The following is a 26859-nucleotide window of genomic DNA, read 5'->3' as shown; positions in this document are numbered from 1 at the left end:
TATATATATATATATATATATATATATATATATATATATATATATATATATATATATAATAGGTAGGTGTGTGAATGTGACATTAAACATGAACAAAAGAGAAGAACTAAAATACTATATTTAGGAATCGTATGTCATCAAAAATTTTCTTTATTTAAACATGCAAATGCAAACCGATTAATAATGTGATGTATAATTAGTTTTAGTAAAATCCAAACATGTATTAGTTTTTGTAAAAGCAAATGCGGTCTTCCTCGAAGTATGCAAAGTCCTTGGCTTACGGAAGTCGAACTTCCCGGCGACAGCATAGCGTCGGGCCCCCCTAGATCCCAATCTTATCGATCTTACGGCCTACAGTAGCCGGATTCCCTTATTGTCATTTTCGCAAAACTCCACCATCAAATTAATCCCCAGTTCGAGAAATTACGTAAGCCATTGTTATTATTATTCTTCTCCATTCACCTTAAGCCACCAATCCCATCTCGACAACGAGATCCCATTTCCCCAATCACTTCAATTAAAAAATCTTGGCGTAGCTATTTAATTTGCTCACGTTAGTAAGATGGAGTTAAAGAAAGTGTGTAAGAGACCCACACGGTGTTTACTAAGTCTTGTCTCCCTCTTTTACTCCCATCCCCACCACATGTATCATGAAATGATTATACGATGACGATGAGATGAGATTAGAAACAACTCAAAACTCAAAAAGTGAACTTGTTGTAATCAAACTGATGGTTGGTTCATGATTCATCTTCATCTTCAAGAAGAGATCCAACCACTTTTATGTTCTGGCTTTCTTTTTCTTATATAAAAGTCAACTCGAACACTAATTTGATTTGGCTTCGAGTCCAAGCAATGATTATCAAATACCAAAGATTTTCTACTGTTCTACAAATATATATGAGAGATGGGTATTTTTCTTTCTTTTTTTTTTTTTTTGGCTGGACATGTACATATATTACGAGACTTTTATAAGATCTAAATATTTTATCTTATTATTCATCACAGGATAGAAGTGTCTGGAAGACATTAAAAAGAAAGAAAGCTGACAGAAGAGAGTGAGCATATGCAAGCAATTGTATAGAGAGGTATACACTTGTTTCTATGCGTGTGCTCACTTCTCTTGCTGTCAGCTCCTCTCTCAACACCTGTGTAACAACTATTACAGTAACCTACATCACCTTTTTTCTCGTATTTTATGTGTTTTTATATTCATACTTTGTGTCTTCTAACGCGTTTCATTGGATAAGGGAGAAGCTATAGAGTGACACCTGGACAGACCTGTCGATGCCGACACTATCATCTACCGTCCACTTGCTACTCACCACCACTGTATTCAAGAAAAAGCTGCAACTTCTGATGACTGATTAAGTGATTATACATACACCTTATCTCTATGTCTCCTTCTCTCTCTACTTCTTTTTATTTTTTTTTGACCTTTTCATACTCTTGATCTGTCTATTACAATAGTAGCTTGACCAGATTCAGATTTTAAGAATGAAGAAGACGACCTTTGGAACAGCAGGTAGAGACTAGATGTGTATTGTGTGTACCTTCTTGTTATTTTTTGTACTATTTATGATGATTGATTTATTTAATGTGTTCTCTCCCTTTTATCTATGTATTTACTTTTATTATTATAATATTCAACTTTGGAGTTTGAATCCTGTACTTGTTCTTGATGAAGAGCAAGAAGAGGGTTTTTTCTTGATATCATTAACAAGGTACGTACATACCGTTCTTTTCGTAACTGCAGTTTAACCGTTTTCTTTATTTTTCTTTCAAAGAAGTTGAAAACGTTCTATATGGTTTCTCCCAAATCTACCTTTTTTCCATCTTTTCGACGTTTCTTACTGATTTGAACTCCAAAATCCATCTGGGTGTGTTTAAATTTCGATAGTCTGATAGAAAAGACAGGTACTTTTAGAAAGAGATGGGCTGATTTAAGCATGGTATCAGAACAAGGGTTTCTTTGTATACAGTAGCAACTATTTGTAACATACTGTGTGTTGTATGTGTAGGTATATCATATGAAGCTTTTGTAAAAAAAAAAGATTTTCAAAATGGGAAACATCACATGACCCGGATCCTTTTTCTGGAGTGGAAGAACGATTGAGATGGCGAAGGATGCATGCAATCAAATCTTGGAAAGTCTTTGGCTTTCTATATTATAAGGAGACACCAAATCAAAGACAAATTTTCAGGAAGGTTAGAATATAATCATATATATATGTGTTAACCTTAATTAGTTCATTTAGGGTTCTTGAAATCATTTATTACCTTTACCAAGCTATTTGATTTCCTGGAGAAATTTAGGGTTTAAGCATACAATACAAGTTCTTACCAAGGATATGGCTAGCTGCTTGGTGTTTTGGGGGCAAGACACAGCTCTTTCTTCTGGTGAAATCTTGATTACCAAGTTGCTAGGTTTGTATTCTTCTTCATTATTATTATTTTTTTTATAATAATTCTTAAGGCTATTTAGTTGGTGATTTCTATGATATTGTTTGAGATATATAGATATATCCATGCTTCTTTACATCAAGTGGAGGAACCTATAGTTGTTGAGGATCACTTATTTTTTCTTTAGTGGAACATTATTATCTTCCCACCTCATAAAGTGTTGGGATGCAAGTTGCCACTAAATCCAATATACTTTACCACTTCAATTTTTTTATTTCTCAAAAGGCCAATCCCTGGTGCCATCTTCACATGCTAATATATTTGTTTTGCACTATATCTGAACATTAGCATTTGAGAAAGCGTTTCTCATTAAAGATTCAATATTTTGTATGTGGATTAAGTCTTATAATGTGTGGTATGATGAAAAGACACAAAATCCACTCAAGATCCCCTTTGGAGGAAACTAATTTTGTTTACAATGGGTTTGACAGGATGATTTCATGCAAGCAATAACTATGGTTAATAGGAATGATAGTTTTAGAGGCAAATGTTGAGGGCATCAGGAGATGTAGTTTGAGATAAATATCTTAGGAAAGGAATGAGTGTTCTAGGTTTATCACTTGGCATGAAACATAGCCAAGGAAAAAGAGGTAATAGGTCACCTTGGGTGGGTCCCACGGCCAACATGATGAAGGAAGGTTATGCCTACACTGGAATTGAGAGTTTGAGACTTCAACTATGGATTTTCACCTTCTTATTGTTAGGGCAATCATGTGGGGACATAACATACACTAAGAATGTAAACTGGATAATGTATTGTACTTAAAATTGCCAAGAATGACAAATTTCCTACTTCAAAATCAAATACAAATTTTGCAAATATCCAAGTAAATTGTGATAACTAGATTAAACTTGATTACAAATACTAAAAGCAGAAGTTAATGTCTAGGATTTTGGTCTCAAAATCCAGCCAATTAGTTATTATTCTACAATCTTTTAAGTGGTCTGGGATTGTAAGTGGATCATTCAGCAGACAATATTGCAATATCTTGGAATCCAGCATATTCCTCCTTGTATGAATCTTCAAAACCACAAAATTAAAAAAAAAAAAAAAAGGAACAAGCGTGAATACAGTAGTGAAAATTTAAGTAAACAAAAATATAAATCAATAACTTAATCAGTTCTAATGAAAATAATGAACCTATATAAAAGTATCCCAATTTCTTTCATATCTTGAACCAAAGAAAGAAATTAATGCACCTGAATGTCATCCATCCAAGAGTTTAATTAGGGATGGGATTCTTACAATTCCAAAATGTTTATCAGTTTATGATCTCTTTCTCATCATTCTTCCTTCTTCCTTTGTTGGTCGTGTCTTAATTATTCCCCAATTAAGTAAATAGAAACCTGCAACTTTTTCTACAATATTTCCAGATTACATAAACATCTCCCTAATATCTATGCAAATTGTTAAAACTTTCTTATACCTGAGGTATCTGATCGTTTTGATTAGACAGCAAGTGAACTGCTATACAGTCTTGATTAGTCTTTTGGTATTCATTCTAATTATCCTGGGTTCTTTGTTATATATGTTGTCCATGAAGTTTGACAAAAACTTTGTGCTTTTCATTTAGATGTTAACTTCATTCAGAGGCATATTATTTGCAGCCTGCTAGAGTGCTAGTAGTAGGAGTATTTAGAGTAGTACTGGTATTAGGGTTTGGTGTCAGGCATGATTGTTAATGTAAATCTACCTAAAAAGAAGTCTTCTTGTAGTCATTTTACATGATTAAATAGTCAATTATTTCTTTATTCTTGATGCTCAAATTTATCTAGGTAACTGGGACTTACCTGAAAGTTACATATGTTACTCTTTGTCATCCTTATTGTCACCTACCTAATAAGCTATATGGGGTGAACTTACATATATGTATGTTACAGCTAAACAAATTACAAAAAGGGTTATCTCATTGTTCATGCGTTAATGCATCAAATAAATGTATAGTTATTCTGAAAGTTATTAGTAGTACACTCTCAATGTTTAGGAGTTTAATAATGCCCAATCAAGATTGTGGGATGTTACATACTCCTCATTTAAGTTCCTTCAAAATTCCAAAATCGCCACCATGCATGAGTCCAACTCACTCTACATGAAAAGGTTGTCATGTTTGACACCATTTGTAACAACCTAAATCCAAATTTGTTTGGTGAATATGTGCTCCAAAAATACGAAACCACCGTTGGAAGATATTAGCAACCCACAACATAACTAATAAATAGCCCAATAATCTAACAATTGATATGGGACAACATTTTGACTTCAAAAGTTTGAAATAGTTCTTCCTTTCTTGAACATATCATCTTAATCAATGGTATACACAAGAATCTGAGTAGGTTCTATTGAAAAGAAGATGATTCTAAGATCATTGGATCATAACTAAAATAAACATTTGTGGATATTAGCTACAAGAAGAGATTTCAACAAAAGAGAGGGCATTAAGAGACGTAGAGGCCAACTAATGAGGAAGTAGTGGATAAAATTTATGAGTGGAGTTAACCTTGAATAGGAAAAGTGATGTTTATCATGTTTTGGGTTTCACCTCTCAATGCTCTTTATCTTGATCGTGGTTCGCCTATTTTATAATTTTTATTTTATTTCTTTGACTAACTGCTACTTTTTGTTAAAGGACTATTGTTGTTTTTTAGATCCTTTTTTTTAAGGAATGAGGAATGATAAATAAATCAAACATAACAAGAGATTATTGGTATGGTAAGTTCTTGTTAATTAGATAGAATTTTCCCACGATAAAGCAAACATGTATCTATGTTTTAGCTAAATCATTCATCAAAGAGTCTCCTTTGTCTTATAATAGCACAATACAACCTTAACTGAATTTGGAGATCAATATTATTATGAAGGCATATATAGTTAAAAGACAGAGTATTTGGCTTAAAGTCTCCAACCGGATAACAATGATATATATATATATATATATATATATATATATATATATATATATATATATATATATATAAAAACGATTACAATTGAGATCCTAAAATATTGGATCTGTAAGCTGTACAACAGATAGAAGATAAATACAATTTATCTAAATAGTTATCTATTCTTATCGGATATCCTTCTGTTTACATTCCCCCTCAATCTTAACCATCACATTCCCAAGACTGTACTTCATCCGATCCAGCATGTCACGCGTAACTGGTTTGGTAAATCCATCGGCTAGTTGATCGTTAATAGAAATAAACTGAACATCAAGAGCCCCCTTGCCACCTTTTCTCTAACAAAGTGAAAATCAACTTCAATGTGTTTTGTTCTTGCATGAAACACAAGATTCGCTGTTAGATAGGCGGCACCTAGATTATCACACCACAAAACTGGTGTTCTTGGTTGGCACACTCCAAGTTCCTCTGAGTAATGATTGCACCTATATTACTTCAGCAGTACCATTAGCCAACGCCTTGTATTCTGCCTCTGTACTTGAACGAGATACTGTAGGTTGCTTATGAGAACTCCATGAGATCAAATTTGGCCCTAAGAACACAGCAAAGCCTCCGGTGGACCTGCGATAATCTAAGCAACCAACCCAATCTGCATCTGTAAAGACACTAAGTACTGTAGAATTAGACTTCCGAATATCAAGTCCAATGTTGATTGTGCCTTTTATATACCTAAGTATACGTTTTACCGCCTCTAAATGCACATCATTAGGTTTGGAGAGATACTGACAGACCTTGTTGACTGCAAACAAAATATCAGATTGTGTTAAGGTAAGATATTGTAAACCTCCAACCATGCTCCTATACTTAAAAGCATCATCATCACTTAGAACTTTACCACAATCCTTTGCAAGTTTATCTGTGACAGACATGGGGGTTGATACACTCTTATAATTCTCCATGTGAGCTCAATGAATGAGATCAGACGCATACTTGTATTGAAATAATGTAATTCCCCCTGAATTGTGAGCGAATTCAATCCCAAGAAAATAATGGAAGCGACCAAGATCTTTAATAGGAAAAGACAAGGAAAGATTCCTCACAAGCTGATCCACAAGCGATTTGGAAGATTCAACAATAACAATGCCATCTACATAAACTAACATGTAAACAGTGTGCTTGTCATGATGAAACACAAACAAGGAAGTGTCAGCCTTAGATGAACGGAAACCAAGAAGATCCAACATGGGTTCTTAAATGAGGAAGTTTATATGAAACACCCCCCCCCCCCCCCCCCTGCGGCTTGGAAGACTCTCGACATCCTCATTATGCGTGCAAACTTCGGAAGGCTATCTATGGGCTCAAACAGTCAGTCCGTGCATGGTTCTCTCGCTTCGCTTGAGTGAAAAAATGTATCATCTTGGTTTCCGTTCATCTAAGGCTGACACTTCGTTGTTTGTGTTTCATCATGGCAAGAACGCTGTCTATATGTTAGTTTATGTAGATGACATCGTTATTGCTGGATCTTCCAAATCGCTTGTGAGGAATCTTTCCTTGTCTTTTTCTATTAAAGATGTTGGCCGCCTGCCAACTCTAGAACGATGATATATATATACAATTGATCTACATAGTTATCTATTCTTATTGGATACCCTTCTGTTTAGATGTATAGTGTCTCAAATTGGGGTTTTTAGTCTAGATTTGACATACAACCACCATGGAAACACTTGTTTGGTACATACAAAGCATATGCCAAGAAATATGTATTGTACGAGTCTTTCTTGTATTGGTCAAAGCTTCATGATATTTTTAGTAGTTTAGGATGCATAGTCGAAACTAGACTATAAAGATCTAGGCAAAAGGGAAAGTAACAAGGACAAAAGAGAAAGCAATTAATAAGACTCACTTATGGCGACCTTCAAGAATATTTTGAAGATGTGTGCCTTGATCTAGATTGTTTATTGGAGGCTCCTCATTTGTATTGTGAAGCCAAGAGAATGCCATGTTTCAAAGCAAGGTCCTTAAGAGTTTTGCCTACCTTAATGCTTGAATTGATGAAAGGAGGTTATTCTTATGGAGACTTAGTTGGATTGGGCAACATGCAGCAATAATGCAGTGTTGTAGGTGGTGTTGATCGGTCAAACCGAAGCTCAAGTCATACAATAGGTACCATAAATAACTTGGTATTAATAGGCACATAGAGAGCACTACATTAAGTGCCTCATCTTGCAGGATAAAACAGATGAATATATATTTTTTACATCTTTTTGATTTATATCGACTATGTTTTATATGGTGTATTAAACATGCTAATATACAAAGAGGCATCACCTACTTATACTTGTATCTCTAACTGTAATCCCCTATAAATACACTTGAGGTTTATAAACTGACCCTAATATTTAATCCCTATCCATAAACTAATTAATAATAATAAGTAAATAGTATGATAAAAGATCACCATCAACTAATAGTATAAAACTAATCCCTCAGCAATTGTACCTTGATACTGAACACACTACACACTACCCTGACATTTTCATAACTACACAGTTTGGATAAGAATGCCATGACTATTTTGGTTTTGTTTTTTTCTTCTTATTTTTTAATGTTCCCCTTCTATGAGACGTATACCATATGAGAAAAGGCAAAGGATTAATAGATGTGGGTTTGTATGTAACTCTGTTGTGAAAATGGTCTCAAAGATCCCTGAACCCTCCCAATAGAAATAATAGACAAAATTTGAACACAAGAATATGCATGGAAAACTCCTAAACTGGATGAAACCTACAGGTCTCCATTGAGAGAAAACTACCACATGATCAATTATTATAATCACAAAGACTAATTAAACCACCCACAAATTAAACCCACACTTGGGGACATTGACACCAAGGCCTCAAACTCCTTTTATAGGCATGGAGACCACTCTACTTTTCCGTTTGCCATCATTGTGGGACAAAAAACTTTGTCTTCAATTTGAGCCAAATCTTTGCAGTCTCATTCATGATTTTTATAAATTTTAATCAAGTTCCATTTCTGCATTCAACTCATTCCTTCTTTATGATACATCTTGTGTTGGTCTTCCATGTGGCTATGTATGTGGAAAGCCTCTGATGTTACATGAGATAAGAATTAAGATTTGGCAGAATTGGACAATCTTTGTAGGGTTATTCTTGATAGCGAGAATGAGGAGGACATTCATGTCTTTTGGATAGATGAGAGATCAATAGTAACTCCCTATTGCACCTTTTTCCGCTTTTTTTTATGCGACAAGAAGTTACAAAATTTTGTCCCATTGACATCAGTCAAGTACACTCGTGTCTTGTAGAAATGACAATCCTATTGGGATTGTTGCTTAACTTTTGATGGTGTACATTGGCCGACCCTGGTGCATGACATGCTCTTTGGGGGTGTTTGGCAAAACTAGCTGGAAGTTGTAGCTTATATTTGTTATATGAGTGTTCGACAAAAATAGTTGAAAACTTTTGAAATATGTAAAATTACATAAAAGGACAATTATTAAAAAAAAAAGATAAATATATAAATATATTTTTAAGTGTAATTATGTAAACTGATTAAAAAAGCTCAATAGCTCTTTCTTATACGCTACATGAAGTAGCTTTTTGTTTAAAAACTTATGCTCCCAAACAAAATTTTTTGTTTAAATCAACATTTTGTTAGAAAGCTAAAAGCTCCCAAATGTTCGCTGCCAAATACGCCCTTTATCTTTAGTTAATATATGCTTTTTACAATGTATTTTAGTTGGAAAACTTGAATTTATCCGTCCCCTAGCTCTTTTTCTCATATTCTTGTAATCTAATTAACTTTTATCAAAATTTGCAGTTAAAGAATGAGTTCAAGTTCAAATGCCACCGGCATCATAATGGAAACTCCGGATTCAAACAAAAACCAAGAAACATCAAAGCTCCAAAAACAAGGTCCGCACTAAGGAGTCATCCTGCAATAAAATAAGAACAAGGGAAGCCCCAATATACTTCAACAATGAGTGCATTTGGCTCAGGGCTTTCAAGTCGGAAAAAGAAGCCGGAATGGAATATGATTCTGCAGCCCTTAAACTCCGGAATAGCAATTCCGCTTGTAATTTCCCCAAGACAAACACAAATCATCCTTTCAAAAACTGTTAACGTTTGAAGCCATGTTAAACATGATCAAAGACGGTTGGTACCCTACTAAACTGTCAAATTACATTAATACCCATGGGAAAGCCAAACAAGACTACATTGTTGCTAGTTGCTACTCAAGACATGCCACACGAAGGGCGTTTTCGGGAAAAAACTATTTCATAAGGAGCATACTACGAGTGATGTTGGGACACTGAACCTGCTTTTGATTCCAAAACGAGTGGCTTTTGAAGTATTTCCCTCAGATTCCGGCGTCATAGAAGTTGAGTTGACATTCTGGGATGGATGGAATGATGAGGGTATGGAGATTCCGGTTCTGTGATTGGATATATAGCCAAAGTTTTGTTTTTCATAAGACAATGGAATCGGTTTGTGAGGGTAAACTATTTTGGGGTGTGCGAATCCTTTGGATTATTTTGGTTTGATTAATTAGGTTTCAAATCCTTTTGCTTTGTTGCGTTTTATTGGACTTCTTAATGGGGATTCTAAAATTGCTTATATTCCCTTTATTATGTGTCTTATTAAAAGGGGGAATACAAGTTGCTTTTACAATGAGGGCGGTTTTAAATTTTCAATTAGAAAAGTTAATTTCTAATAATTTAATCTATTATGCTCTATATGTTATCTCGTGTAAACTTTTAACCAATTTATGTAACGTTTGCTCAAAATGGTAAAAGAGTTATTAGTTTATTATTTGAATTGATTTTAAAACAACACTACATGGGTTGACAAAATAATGTACAGATGTCGGTTTTTTTTTAATAGGTGTTTATCCTTGAAATTTGTTTTACAAAGAAATTTATACATCAAGTTATCAAAATATCCATTAAGATACGTTATTTAAATATTTAGCATATTAATTATTACTAAAATATGATTACAACACAAAATTTTGTTATATATATTATGTGAAATCAAAAATACCTAATAAAGAAATTACATTTGTGTTTTTTGATGTGATTTTACATAACATGGGGTAAGTTCGGTAGAGGGTTTGTGCAACTACAAGTCACGTAATGCAACACGCATGTTCGATAACAATTTTTTTTTTATTCTTTCACATGTTCAATAAGAATTATATTTTCGTTTACATTGACATTTTTAGAATATATATATATATATACACTGGAAAAACAATGTTTGGTAGTCGTTTACGTGTCTTCAAAACCAAAATTGGATATTTTAAACTCGAGAAAATATTTTTTCATAATATTTTTTTAGCCAAGACAAAATAATTTGGTATTGTTCTGGGTTGCTAAAATGTACTAACATTTAAATGAAGTAAATTATGTGGAGAAGAATGTACTAAAACTACATGACCAGGGATCATATAAGATTTCTGAATGAAAACTACACAAGAATAATTATGATATAATCAAAGAAGGACCTTATTTTTCACAAGTTCCAAAGTTGGCCCATTGAAGAGTTCGATTTTGTGTGTTACTTTGCCAATGCCATCATGTACCATTAACCTATTTTTAAATATTTCATCTGAAGTAGAACGATGAAACCTAATTTTCTATATCTGTATTCTATAACATGCATAAACTATAAGAGGATATCACGCTCAATGCAAATATAACATGCGCAAACGGGTTTTTTCTTTCTTTTTTTTTTTTTTTTTGCATCATCAATTCCATGTAAATTAAGATAATTTATACTTATTAAATAAAAAAATTAATTGCTAAATCATTACAACTTATGTGCATGTTTACTTAATTTTGGAAACACCACTAAAAAACAAAAAGAATAGCTTGAACTTTGAATTCACTTTTAATAATGTGAATATATATATAATAAAACTATATATGCCCTAAAAACAAAAACGTGATCTTTTTTGTGACCACCATGCATTTAGGGAGGGACAGCGTCTATTCGTAACCTTCATAAGTTATACCCAAAAGCTCAATAAGAAAGAAAAAAAAAGCTAAAAAACAAAATTTTGAATTTTATAATTTCATTTACCCCACATGATGTGTTAGGTTAAACCGATATATCATCAAGCATTTAAAAGAATACAGTATGATATCTAAAATATATACACCTTGTTACAAATATACTCTAATATACGTGGTAACTATTTAGGATATTAATCTCATCTATATTTGTTATTTATTATTTACTAGGTGTTGAACCTGTTTGTTATATGAGTTAATTAAAAAAAGTTATATATAAAGATATAAACTTTAAATATTTATTTTAAAGAAAACATTAAATATCAAAGTGTAAACATTATGTATTTTTTAAAATAAAATTTCAAAAAATATATACAAACAAAATGATGAATAAATAAATAATTCAATTTATATTAATAAAACAAACTACAAAAATAATAATTATACTTTGACCATATAACATTTTTTTTAGTTTGTCAATAAAAACCAATAAAGTTTGATTATTTTTTATATAGACCATTTTGTCTAAAATGACAATAAACTTTAAAAGAAACATATCAATTTTAAATTATATATATTGAAGGAAACATATTAAAATTTGAAAATATAAGAAAACAAATTAATGACACATTAATTACTTTCTATAACCTAAAAATTAGATAGTTAATTAAGAAAATTAAAAATTACCATAAAATGACAAGTGAAAATTAATTTCTAAGAATTAACCACAAAATTACATATGTCCAAATGCATAAAAAATTGATAAGTGACAAAATGTTCTTTATTTATTAATAATGATTATCTATCTATCTATCTATCTATTATCTACTTTTGAAAAAACATTTTTCCTTTAAACATATCAATTTAAAACACTCATAATCCTTTTAACTTTCAACCTTATGCATTCGTAACCATCCAACCTTTCGGTTTTCAACATAATATGTTTAATTTATTAGTTCAATTATACTATTACATACAAATTAATATTATATTAACTGTAGGTTTATTGAATTATCAATATATCTTTATCATTATCTTTATAACTCTTATTTAAGAGGTCATTCAAATGAATACGACTCAAGATAAGTTATCTATCTCCAACCATATTTATTTGAAACTCTCAAACATTTTCAACTACCAATTAATATCACTATCTTTATCTGTATCTCTTAGGTTCTAGGGTGTCGTGCGTTTTTTACTGATGTCACCTAGAGTACACATAAGGATTTAATGATTTGCCTATAATGATTTGGGTATTAGGGTGTGGTATTGAAGATTGCAGCTGACAAAAAATGAAGGGAGAGAGAAGAATTTCAGCGGTAAATGAAGAGAGGGATATCGGTGAAAGTTCACCGTTGAACCTTACTGCCGACTAAAAAATAGGTCGAGGGGCAGTATTTACAGTCCGTAAAGGCAGCCAACTTAGCATGTCGACGGTGAAAACTCTACCACACCCATAGCCTTATCTATCTATCTATCTATTATCTACTATTAAAAAAAACATTTTTCCTTTCAACATATCTATTTGAAACCCTCATAACCCTTTAACTTTCAACCTAATATGCATTCAAAAGATCTAACCCTTCAATTTTCAACCTAATATGTTTAAGTTATTAATTTAACTAAACGTATATCCGTGCGTTATACATGAGCAACATTGTATGATAAAAATGTTGACAAATCATTTATAAACATAAAAACTTTAGATGTAATATATATATATATATATATATATATATATATATATATATATATATATATATATATATATATATATATATATATATATATATAAACTGGTTGTACCAACTCGCAACATATATTATGTATCATTTATGAATATTCATTTAAAATTCGAACAAAATAATACAATCATCTTTTGAAGTCAATTATATATCGACAATCCATCGTTAAAAATATAAGGGAACACATTACATATATGATCTCAATATTAAAATAATAAGAAAACAAAACTTATTAATAATTACACAAAAGTTATATATAAGAAACATATTGTCGTAAAATTTTAAAATATTTTTATAAAAATTGTATACTATTTTTAATAATTATTATTATAAATGATAATCAAGTTTTATTTTTGTTAAATGCTAGTATCTACTTTTTAATATGTTTTACCACTTAAATTCCATTTATGTGGTATTTATGCAAAATAATAATAATAATAATAATAATAATAATAAACGTTTAACTACTAATTTGACAATAATGTTACAACTTTTATATCATTTTTCTTATAAAAATGTTAATCCAAAAAAAATTATAGAAACCAAACAACATTCGAATGTTTATTAGAACAATATAAAATCAATTTTTAGATATCTATAGATTTAAAAACATTATTACATATGATGTACATATTTGTATATCAGTTATAAACTCTCGATTAAATGACAATCACTAATTTCACTAATTGTAGTTCTAAAAAAAATAAAGAAAATCAATTAATAATTAGTGAAACCAAAGATATTATATATTGTTTTACTAAATCAATATATATATATATATATATATATATATATATATATATATATATATATATATTAAGTAAATTGATTTCTTGGCAAACCAATAATAATAAATCTAACTTACATTTAGAGATTACACAAATCGATAAAATATAAAATGTTATAAAATATGATCAAATAATAAGATAAATTATAGAGTAAAGAAAGACATGAGAGTAGAGAGAACTTTTATTCCAATATTTGTGATGAAATCATCAAACTTTGCAATACATAATATTCACTATTTATACTAAACAAAGAAGATGAAAGGTCATGTATGATATGAATGCACATTATGGTGGTGCATAACTACACTCATAAAACTCATAATAATGTTTGCTATAATGTTCACTAATTATGGAGAGTAATGGGGGATATGGAGAATCCAATAGTCATTCACTAAATAATAATTCATAACACTCCCCCTTGAATGATGATTGTATCATGCCTCATTAAAATCTTAATCGGTAAAACCCTTTATTAAGGAAAAAGAGTACATGATTAATAATAGATATTGGAAACAATTGCCTCGTTAAAAACCTTGCTAAGAAAACCCAGTGGGAAAAACATAGCTAAGAAAAAGAGTACAATATGTTTCCAACTCCCCCTGATTAGCACATCACTTGATTTTCTTGAAGCACCGCATAACAATGTTTCATACCATCTTTTCAAATTTCGATGTAAGAAGTGCTTTAGTAAACAACTCAGGAAAGTTGTTACTGGATTGAATTTTCTAGATGTTGATGTCACACTCTTTTTGAAGATCAAGAGTGAAAAAAAAACTTTGGTGATATATGCTTGGTTGTGTCTCCTTTGATAAATCCTTCCTTGAATGGAGCTATACAAGTTGTATTATATTCATATAGTATGGTTGGAACATCCCTGTTAGAAGTTAGACCACAATTCTTGCAAATATGTTGAGTTAAAATTCTTAACCAAATACATTCATGACTTGCCTTATAAATTGTTATAATCTCTGCATGGTTAGAATAAGCAGCAACTAAAGTTTGTTTAACAAAATGATAAGAATTTACGTTACCTCCACAAGTGAATAAATAAAATGTTTGGGATCGTGATTTGTGTGGACCAAATAAATATCCCGCATCTGCATAACTAATTAACTTCGCATTTTATGAATTTGATTATTATAAATTCATATCTATTGTACCTCGAAGATATCAAATAATGTGTTTGACTCTATTCCAGTATCTTCTTGTTGGACAAGAACTATATATTGCTAATAAGTTTACGACAAAAGATTTATCAGGTCTTGTATTAATAATAAGATATATTAGTGCACCAATAGCACTAAGATATAGTTCTTCGGGAACAAGAAGATTTTCATGTTTTTTATGATGCTGAAGTTGGTCCTTTTAGGCATCTAATTGCCTTACCACCTTCGGGTTACTCATGGATGTGAGTTATTAATATAAAACCTTTTTAGCACCTTTTCTAGATATTAATGTACAAAAACTTCATTTTTGTGTGCTTAATTTGAAGACCCAAATAGAATTTCATCTTACCAAGATCATCCATTTCAAAAATTTCTTTCAAACAAGAAGTCACCTTTTCCAATTCTCTAAGATTTCCAATTATGTTCAAATCATCTACAATAACATCAATTATAATAAATTCTTATCTGGATGTTTTTATGAATACACATGGGCTTAATGGATCATTTTTATAGCCTCTTTCAACATAAATGTACTAAAACAATTGAAGCATATACGGCCAGATTGTTTCAATCTATACAAAGATTTATTTAATTTTACCAAATATAGAGAATTAGAAGTTTGTGCTTCTGGCACCTTAAACCCTTCTGTGATTTTCATATAAATATCATTTTCAACTGAACCATATAAATAAGCGGTAAATACATCCATTAGACACATCTCAAGTTTTGCATATGTTGTTAAACTTATAAAATAACTGAATGTAATTGCATCAACTACCGGAGAATACGTTACTTCATAATCAATTTCCGGCCTTTGGGTAAAACTTTGTGCAACAAGTATTGCTTTATATCTCACAACTTCATTTTTCTCGTTTCTTTTGCGCACAAATACTCATTCGTGTCCCACTATTCTTACTCCGTTTGGTGTACGGACTACAGGTCCAATAACTTGTCGTCGAGTAAGAGAATTAAGATCTTTATTTATTTCATCTTTCCATTTTGGCCAATATTTTCTATTCATACATTTCTCAATAGATTTAGGTTCAAGATCCTTATTTTCTTTATAATCGCGTGCAGAACATGGTATGAAAAATTATCGTCGACTTTTGTCTTATGTTGGTTCCGTCTTATTCCTGTCATGACATAATTTATTGAGATCTCATCATTTTCATTTTTTTTCCAGGTACCTTATATTTTGTTATGTCATTTGGCTCTTCTAGAGCTTCATTCATCTTTTCAAGAGATTTTCATTTGCAGTTGTATTTGTTTTTTTTTCTAGGATATCAATTCTAACTGGAGTATGCATAGTTGGTACATGAGACTTTGTTACTCACTTAGGGTCAGTAAATGCTTCTGGCAATTGATTTGTTACATTTTGTAAAGGAATTATCTTTTTTATTTCAAGTTCACATTGACTTGAACGAGGATCTAAAACTGGAAGTGATAATCCATTTCAAGAGATTTTATTTTCCAGCTTCTTTATTTCTCCCATAATGTTGGAAAAATATGATTCATCAAAATAATAATCATCAAATATAACTGTAAATAAATCTCCAGTTGATGATTTTAAATATTTTACTATAGATGGAGATTCATATCTAACATAATTCTCACTCTTCTTGAGGACCCATTTTTGTGAAGTGAGGTGGAGTAATGGGTACATAAATTGTACATCCAAACATCCTTGGATGGTAAATATTTGGTTCCTGATCGCAAACCAATTGAATAGGGGAGAACTCATGATAACTAGTTGGCATTATGCATATAAGTGATGTTGCATGTAAAATTTCCTGTCCTTATGTTGATTAGGAAGTTTATAATGCATTAGTAATGGTCTTGAAATTAATTAAAGGTGTTTGATTAATTAATCAATTAGACCATTTTGCGTACGAACATGTGTAACAGGATGTTCAATCCAATCGACATGCAATAATCGTTAATAGCTTGCAATGAAAATTTTGTAGCATTGTGAAGTCGAATTATCTTAATTGGGTAATTGTGGAAATGTGCCCTTGGGCTGATTATTTATGCAAGTAATATTGCAAAAACCAAATTACAGCTAGACAACAAGCACACATGTGACCATCTAGTTGACTCATCAATTAAAACCATAAAATATCTAAATGATCCACATGGTGGTTGAATTGGTCTACATATATCCCTTTGGAATCTTTCTTAAAACTATGACTTTCATACGCAACTTTTGTTCAATGATGGATGGGAAATTAATTTTCCTTAAGAGCATGCAACACAAGAGAATTCATTAGCTTGAAATATCTTCTGGTTTTTCAAGGAATGATCACTTGAAGTTTTAATTATTTTGCGCATCATAATTTATCCGGGATGGCCCAACCGGTCATGTCAAACTTTGAAGGTATTATAATACCTTTTTTTATTTTCAATAGCATGAATCATTGTAATATTTGTATAGTACAATCCGGAGGACAATACATATAATTTTTCCAAAAAACTTTTCTTACCCGATATCATTTTTGTAATGTTGAGATAATTTGTATTACCATCATTAGTTGTTTCAATATGATATCCGTTCGACCGAATATTCTTAAAACTTAATAAATTTCTTGGTGATTTTAATGAAAATAATGCATCACCAATTGTAACTATTGTCCCTTGTTGTAATATTATATTCGCTCTTCCGGAGCCTTCAATCATTTTTGCATTACATCTTATTATATTAACATTTGCCTCTCTAATTGATAAGTAAGCAAAATACTTTTCATTATTAAAAGTATTATGTGTTATTGCATTGTCTGTAATAAATATATCTTCCTTATTTCTGTTGCGAATATCCATATTTCTTTTCAATAAATAAATAAAACACAAGAAACATTCGACTTAGAGAAATAAAGTCATATTTTATTAATTGGGGAAGATTGTGACGACATCATTTCTCGTGAAACGAATATGACATAAAAACATAATAAATATCATGAAACAAAACTATTATATATTATTTTTCCATCACCATCAATAGCACCACTTGTCCTTTCTGGGTAGACAAGATAATTCGTGACATTTATATTTTAGAGAATCTTGATAAAGATCAATAAAATGCTTTGGTAAGCAGCATGTACAAGACTAATGATCGATCATTCCACATTAGTGACAAACATTTTCAACTTTTTTTCTTTTATGCCTTCACCACTTTATCATTAGGATGTGGATTTTTGCTATTTTCCAACTTCTGGTGGTTACTTATAATCTTGTTATTTTTATGATAATTATAATAACATCCACGACGTCGGTTAGACCCATGGCTATTATGATTATATGATGTTGCATTCACTTCAGGGAATGCACTAGATCCGGTCGGGATTGATTGATGATTTTTCATCAATAACTCATTGTTTTGTTTAGCCACAAGAAGACATGAGATTAATTCATATTTATTTTAAACATTTCTTATGATATTGCTACTGCAGGAGCATGTTAGTAGTATGAAAACTAGAGAAAGTTTTATCTACCATGGTTTTCCATAATGAAAATAGAAATCAAAATAAAGACTTGTATGTTAAGGAATTGTTAGAAAAGAAATTCCATAAAATAAGTTGTAAGCATTGTACATGTAAAATTATAAAAAAATACATACCTGAAAATAACAAGAACAATAACGAGTTAGAGCTCTATGGTAGAGTCGTGCTGATAACGTGTTATAAAATATGATCAAATAATAAGATAAATTATAGAGTAAAGAAAGACATGAGAGTAGAGAGAACTTTTATTCCAATATTTGTGATGAAATCATCAAACTTTACAATACATAATATTCACTATTTATACTAAACAAAGAAGATGAAAGGTCATGTATGATATGAATGCACATTATAGTGGTGCATAACTACACTCATAAAAATCATAATAATGTTTGCTATAATGTTCACTAATTATGGAGAGTAATGGGGGATATGGAGAATCCAATAGTCATTCACTAAATAATAATTCATAACATAAAATCTGTTGTTAAGAAAATAGAATAGAAGTAAGTGCCTATTAAATACCATAATTTCAAAAAAAAAAACATTTGAGTTGTAATGATTAGTTAGTTGAAAATTTAAGAGTTTTAGTATTAAAATAGATTAATGTTTTGAATTATTATAAGGAAGTTGAAGAGTTAGGATCGTCAAAAGAGCTATGCTGACAAAAAGTGGCGACCAATAACATTCAAAGTTGAAAATTCGGTTTTGCTTAAAGTCTCACCATGGAAGGGATTTATAAGATTCAGAAAGAGAGGGAAGTTGAGTCCAATGTTTATTAGACCGTTCAAAGTTCTTCAGAGGATTGGGAACCAAGCTTACAAGTTGGAATTACCAGAAGAACTAGATGGTATTCATAAAACTTTCCATGTACGTTACTTGAGGAAGTTCACGGTAGAAGTTCCAAACGTTATTCCAATTTCAGAGTTAAGAATGGATGAAAATAAAAAGCTAATCGAAGAGCCCGAAGCAATTGTTGACCATAAGATTAAGAAGTTGTGACGCAAGATGGTCAACTTAGTGCTTGTGCGTTGGAAACATACGAATGAGCCGAACCTCACCTAGGAAATAGAGAGTGACATGATGAGTCACTATCCACATCTGTTTGCTGATGCGTGATTCTGGGACAGAATCATCCTAAGGGGGAGAGAATTGTAACGCCCGTGTTTCTGGGCTACACATTAGTATAATGATGTAATAGTCAAGGTCAACCATTGTAACTCATTTTGAAGTAATAAAAAGGAATTACTTGAATATTATGTGAATTATGTGATTTTATGTGCTTATATACTTGTTTATAAAGATATAATAAATTAAGAATGAAAATAAGCGCAAAAAATAAATGTGTAGATAAACCCAATATCTATGAAAAAAGTGGTAGTGGTCGTGACAAGGATTCCAAAAATATAAAAAACGTCGAAACCTGAGCTATAACGAAGAAGTTATGACCCGTCGAAGTTTTACAGCTAAACTAGTATGACACCGCATAACGTAAAAAGTGAATTTTTGATAAACTATTTTTTAGCCTTAGAGATCCAAATGAAAGTTGTAGTATACGATAAACCGAGAGCGTGCATAAAAAGAACGCCCAAATCTAATTTCGTATGAGGAAGTTATGATTTTTCTAAGATGTGGCATAACAGTGCACAACCCGAAATTCGAATTTTAGATCGATCGATTTTTAGACAACGCAACCTAAATGAGAATTGAAGATGTTATTAATAGGAGCTCAATGATAAAAAGACAGATGAAAACAGAGTTCGTATGTAGAAGTTGTGAATTTTACATGGTTATTTAACAGTCTAATCTTCTCATACTATTAAATTTAAAATTGGTCGAGAATTAGCTGACGGAGTCAAAAGGAGAGTTGTAGACCTTTTCAATACCTACACGTGGATATAAAGATTATCGAAAGCGAAGCTCGTATGCGAAAGTTATGGGGTTTAGAAGTCGGCAGGGTGCTGTTGCGAAGGGGGTGACGTGGCTGAATCTGGGTCATTGCATTCTCCTCGAGTCTTGCCACTAGATGGTGACATGTGGCACCAAGTTGAGCCATATTTCAGCCTATAAATAGAATCTCTTCCACCCTCATTTCTTTACACCTCCACCCTTCTCTCTCTTTCTACTCTCTCTCTCTCTCTCTAAACCTCCCAAAACCCCCTAAGCCTTAGGGAACTCCCCTAGCGCTAGAAGAAAGCCCGGAGCATTCGCCGACTCCAAGAAAAAGAGCTTTTCCGCTTAGAAGCTCTGCTCCAGCAGAGCCCGGGTTTTAAGAAAAACCTGTTGTAAGTGAGATACGCTTACCCTACTTTAAATATAACTTATATTTAAATATAATATCGTTATTATGAACCTATAAATAAGATTTATCAGTCATTCAAAGTCCTTATACTGATTTATTTACTTACAGGAATGATGTCTAGGCTGTGATTTAGTGTGGTGTTTAAAGTGGGATTTCCAAACAGTATACTTCGTATACCAAACGGACCGTACCTCTAATATGATCCTACCTGGTTGTTCCTTACTTGATAGATCATGAAAGTAGACTTTGATTTAATGATGAATCTAAGACTAATAATAAGTCACGGGAAATATTAGACTAAAATCTAGTGGTAATGATACTAGATTTCTTCGAAGGAAAATAAATTAAAAGAAGCAAAGTGTTGTTTGAGTTCAGAATCACCACCTTAACAAGTGAGTGCATAGTTACTTTCATCTTACACATAGATATGAAGTATTTTATATAAATTACGTGCTATGTGTGTATATTATCTGTTTACTTGATATCTATGTTGGATGAACGTTTTATACATATTTTAAATGATTTAAACTATATACTTATTTTATATCTTTAAAAATGTTGGGTATAACATGGGTAGATGAAATTAGATGATGTGTGATAAAATGATGAAACGCCTCGATGTTTAAGATGATCCAGTTATCTAGCGAAGTATAGATGACGATCACAGACTATTCTAGACAGTCTAGTGGAACGCTAGCAGGCTCGCAACCTGTAGGTGTTTATTTGAACTCAATGTTCACCAGCAGTACTTCATCCCCCTCATGGTTGCCTTATTTGACATAAACTGCTGAGGAACCCCCAAAGCAGTGTTGTCACCCTGATGAAAATCTTTAGGCTATGTCCCTTATATTATATGCTTTAGGTACATAAAGTGAGGATAACGGGAATGAGTAATCAGGTTTATTTGGTTTGATAAAATTAATAAACTTATTTATTATGGGTTGAAAACCCTATGTGCTCACCGGACTCCCAATCCTGACCCACTCAGTTTCTTGTATTACAGGTAGTGGCACAAGAGCATAGTTGGATGACTTGACGAGTGATAATGGATTATAGGCCAGTAGATATAAATATATGTTGTAAGGCCTATGTTATTCTGTTTATGCTTTTGATCTATATCGAACATGACATCCCGTGGTTCTAATATAATGAAATACATTTCTTCGAAAATGATTTGATAAATCTTTATCATATTTTTCTTTTGGGAACAAATTCCGCAACACTTTTCTTTAAAAGGTTATTGTTATTTTCAAGCAAAGCATAAACAAATCGGTCTTTTATGGCCGTGAAAATGAGGATGTCACAAAAGATACTTAAGTTCCGCGCTATCACTAGTAAAGCCTATAGATGGAGAACCACTTCTCCTCTACCTATCGGTATCCTCAAACCCGGTAGGTGCTATCTTGGCCAAGGATCTTAATGGAGACCAACATCCTATCTACTATGTAAGTAAAAGTCTCCTGGATCCTGAGACCAGGTATTCTCATCACGAAAAACTAATTCTTGCATTAGTAATTTCTTATACTAAATTAAGACATTATTTCGAGACACATACTATACATGTGAAAAATAATTATTCTATTAAGAATGTTATGAGAAAACCAGAGATGTCAGGAAGGATGGAAAAATGGTCAATAAAGTTAAGCACATTTGACATCAAATATGAACCATGATCCGCCATAAAGTCACAAGCATTAGCAGACTTTGTGGATGACTTTAGTGATGATCTACAAAATGAAGTGGACATGGAAGCCAAACAACTCCTAGAAGATGAACAATTGGGAAAATGGACACTGTTCACAGATGGAGCTTCAAACCAAAAAAGAACAGGGCTAGGGATCATACTAAAATCGCCATAGGGGGACATCCTACCCCAGACAGTAAGTTGTAAATTCAACACTACCAACAATAAAGCAAAATGTGAAACACTAATCATGGGACTACAATTGGCTAAGGATCTTTAGGTATTTGTTGATTCTTTATTATTAAGTAATCACTTCAACGGATCTTATGCAGTGAAAGGTGAAAGATTAGCAATATACCTGGAAATCCTCAAAAAATTAGCCTCTGATTTTGAAAACTTTAGCCTAACCCAAGTTCCCATATAAGAAAACACAGAAACAGGCACATTAGCCAACCTAGGATCCTCCCTAAGGATCCCACCAGAAACGAATATCCCTATAACCCAATAACTCCAGCCATAGAAGCCTTCTCCGACAAATCTGATGATCCTGAACAACCAATAAACGTAGCAGCCATTGAAGATCATGACGCTTAGTTCCCTCATCGAAGGGACCCTGACGAACAAGATCCTCAAAGAAGTCCACGATGATGGACCCAACCCATTATGTAGTATCTCCAAAATGGCACGATTCCAATAGAAGAAAAAAGCAAAAGAGCATTCAGAACAAGAGTCTCAAGATTTGTAATAATCCAAGGTAAACTCTATAAAAAGTCTATGGAAGGTCCATACCTTAGATGCTTGGAACATCCTGAAGCTGCAGAAGTCTTGAAGGACATACATGAAGGAGACTGTGGCAATCACACTGGGGGCAGATCCTTATGCTCCAAGATACTAAGAACAGGATACTACTGGCCAACCAGCAGAACCTCTACATCCTATTATCTCTCCATAGCCATTCATGAAATGAGGAATGGATATAGTGGGAAAATTACCAATAGCCCCAGGAGGAAAAGTCTTCATGCTAGTGATGACTGATTACTTCTCAAAGTGGATTGAAGCTGAATCCTTCGTTCAGGTAAGAGGACAAAAGGGATATTCTCCTTTATTAAACGTAATATCTTGACCAGGTTTGGGATCCCGGCTGAAATCATATGTGACAATGGATCCTAATTCATAAGCAAAAGGACAAGAGACTTTTGCACAAGTTGAGGGATCAAAATGATAACGTCCAATCCTGTTCATCCCCAAGCTAATGGTCAAGCAGAATCCAACAATAAAATCATAGTAAACAACTTGAAGAAAATGTTGGATAAGAAGAAAGGAAGATGGGCAGAAGAGCTTCCTTTCGTCTTTTGGGTAGACAGGACTACTTCCAAAGTAGCCACAGGTTAGACCTCCTACTCTTTGGTGTTTGGGATAGAAGCGGTGATCCCTACCGAAGTAGTGATTCCGACGACAAGATACTTGTTGCAAGATCAAGGGAATAATGATAGGATCCTAGCCCAAGATCTTGACACTATTGACGAACTCTGAGATCTTGCCAAAATACGCATTGCTTCTCATCAACAAAGGATCACCAAGAATTAAAATAAGAACATAAAAGTCAGAAGTTTCCAAATAGAAGACTTGGTATTAAGGAAAACATTCCAAAACACCAAGGATCCTAGTGCAGGCAAATCAGCCCCTAGATGGGAAGGACCATATGTCATAGATGATGAGGCAGGAAAAGGAGCATATTGGCTAGCAACACTCGAAGGATACATTTTGCGAAGATCCTGGAATGATATACATCTCAAAGAATACTATATGTAAACAAGATCGATTGATCTTCAACAAAACCAAGGTGCACATGTTCTTTACCTTAAACTTTTCATCATTACTTATTTTCTCCTCGAATGCATTGCTAACTTAAGCATCGGAGGGGCGTTAGTTAGACTAACGCCCACCTTTAACTAACGTTTGCTATGCAGAACAACATACAGTTAAGGATTTCCATAAGTTATGATCCTAAAACATAAGGATCCTCAAGGTTGAAGGTCCTGAAACACAAGTCTCTTGACACGCAAAAATCTCAGCAAATCCATTTTATCAATGGTATGATTTTCAAAATATTATATACATGAGATAGAGACTGATCATCTCTCCTATGTTTAAGGGTACTTAATCCCCTCTAAGGTTTAAAGAGTTAATTACCTCTTTCACACGAACTAAGGTTTATACACCTCGCTTGAACACAAGATATCTAACTATGGGATACAGATAAGGGGATCATTCACGATGCAGTGGCTTGGCAACCCTCTTATCCTTGAACATAGGTTAAGATCCTTAAGGTTTATAGCATTTTCATGTTATCCAAAATTGGGATCCTACCCCAGTAGTTACTTAAGGTTTATAACATCTTCATGTTATCCAAAATTGGGATCTTACCCCAGAGATTACATAAGTTTTATAACATCTTCATGTTTTCACACGTTGGGAATTTTCCCTAGAAAATTCACACGAATCATAACATTTCTATAAGTAAGGATACTTCCCAAGAGATACGTCACAAATTGGGATCCTCCACGGTACATAACATTAGACATGTTACTAGTCGAATTTATGGTATTACCCAAGAATATTGTTGAAGTCCATAACCTAAACAGGTTATCTTAAGAAGGCTCATCATGAAGGATCCTCATCTTTATGGATCCTTATCATTAAGGATCCTCATCGGTGAAGAGCCTTATTATCATAAGTCAACAGTGAACCTAAGTTCTTTTCGAAGTTGAGGTTTATCCTCAATAAATTCCAAGGTTGAAGAGCTTATGAAGCTTAAGGAAAAACTTGGAGATAATAAGGTTCCATCTATCCTTATTCTCAAAAAACTCTAGATAAAGCTTAAGGATCCTAAACTTTTCTAGGATCCTAAGAAAAAACCATGTGGTTATCAGAATTCAAGCACGCTAAAAATAATTCACTAAGAGGATTTTGCTTCGGGATTATTTGCAGGAACCTAGTTTTCCGGGATCCTAATTATTCAAGGATCCTAATATCATAACAATCATGCAGAAAAATCAAAAGAAAGATATGAAAGGAAAATACTACCATGTCATTCAAAAAAGGGTCGCGAACCAACCCAGCCGAAAGATTAATTGTTTTTACATTACTAATAAAAACAAAAACTACTTAAGCTAATTTTTTGCAGGCCTAGACCTTAGCCTGGTCATCATCGGCCGCACCCTTCTTCTCCCCTCCTTCGGTCAGTCGTAGTACAGGATTCTGGTTGGGGGTAACAGGCTTGCCAGTCAAGTTGGCCAGTACCTCGCGCCAACCGTTCACGTCCCAGGAACCTGCATTTTCAAGATACTTCGCGAGACGGATCTTGGCCTCCCAAACAGCCACTACAACATTGACTTTCGCATCAGAGATCACTTCCTCCATCTCGTACAAGTGCTCCTCCTCCTTCTTGGCCTTTTCCTTGCTGAGGAGCTCCACTCTCCTCAACAGATCCTCATTGGTCACTTTCCACATCCTCTCTTGTCCATGAAGGGTTTGTTCTGCCCTCTCCGCTCGAATCCTTAGATCGGCGAAAATATGATCAGATACCTAAAACAAAGACATAGTAGGTCAGCAAAAGGTAGAATAAAAGATAGAACGAGAATAACCCCAATACTTACAACTTGGGAGAAAGAGACCAATTTCAGGAACGCTTCATAGCTCCAAGGCTCTCCAAGGATAGACCTGCTGACTCGACACTTTTTCTTTTCCGAGATCCCGGGGTCTTCACTGTCAAGTCAGTAGTCGATTTCTTAGGAGGAAGAGAGGATGAAATCTTCTCCTTCACCATCAGCTGATCCTTCAACATGCTTGTGTCTAGATTAACAAGTGTGAAGCGAGCACTGGAACGAGTGACCTTGGATCCTATATAAATATATGACTGAAGATCATTAAAACCTTCACCACTAACAAAAGGAACCAAGGATCCTTACCTGTCGACATGGATTTAGTGGTAGAAGAGCTTTCCTGCAGGATGGTTTGATTAAATCGAAAGGATATCTCAGCTTCAGACAAGGCCAATAACTTCTCAATCTTCTCTTCAGAATCCTCGGCAACGGGAACGCGCTCTTCGAACTTGAAAGCTGTAAAGAAGCAAACAAATAAGAATATGTGAATTCCAGGATCCTTAGATTAATATTAAAGAATCCTACCCTTTTTGACCCAGACATCCGGCAGGAGATCCCCATTGGGAACATATTCACGTCTCACAAAGAGGTATCCTTCTTTCCAAGCTCCATCA

At 33.0% G+C, this 26859-nt stretch overlaps 1 long non-coding RNA gene across 5 annotated transcripts; it reads left to right on the top strand.

The window, feature by feature from the left end:
• Positions 1-218: 218 nt before the first annotated feature.
• LOC145053596 (uncharacterized) lies at positions 219-9970 on the top strand. 5 transcript variants are annotated; one of them, XR_013684544.1, is made up of 5 exons: positions 219-911; positions 1009-1371; positions 1471-2208; positions 2317-2427; positions 9208-9970. It is a non-coding gene; the product is annotated as an uncharacterized LOC145053596 (long non-coding RNA). The 5 variants fall into 5 exon arrangements; XR_013684543.1 differs by having other exon boundaries at positions 1009-1724; positions 2022-2208; XR_013684542.1 differs by having other exon boundaries at positions 220-911; positions 1009-1167; positions 1251-2208.
• Positions 9971-26859: the final 16889 nt, after the last annotated feature.

Source organism: Lactuca serriola, chromosome 5, assembly GCF_051521515.1.
Source record: "Lactuca serriola cultivar US96UC23 chromosome 5, Lser_US96UC23_V15, whole genome shotgun sequence".
Lineage (NCBI taxonomy): Eukaryota > Viridiplantae > Streptophyta > Magnoliopsida > Asterales > Asteraceae > Lactuca > Lactuca serriola.
The sequence above is the reverse complement of the archived record's forward strand: the minus strand, read 5'-3'. Positions and strand labels throughout refer to the sequence as shown.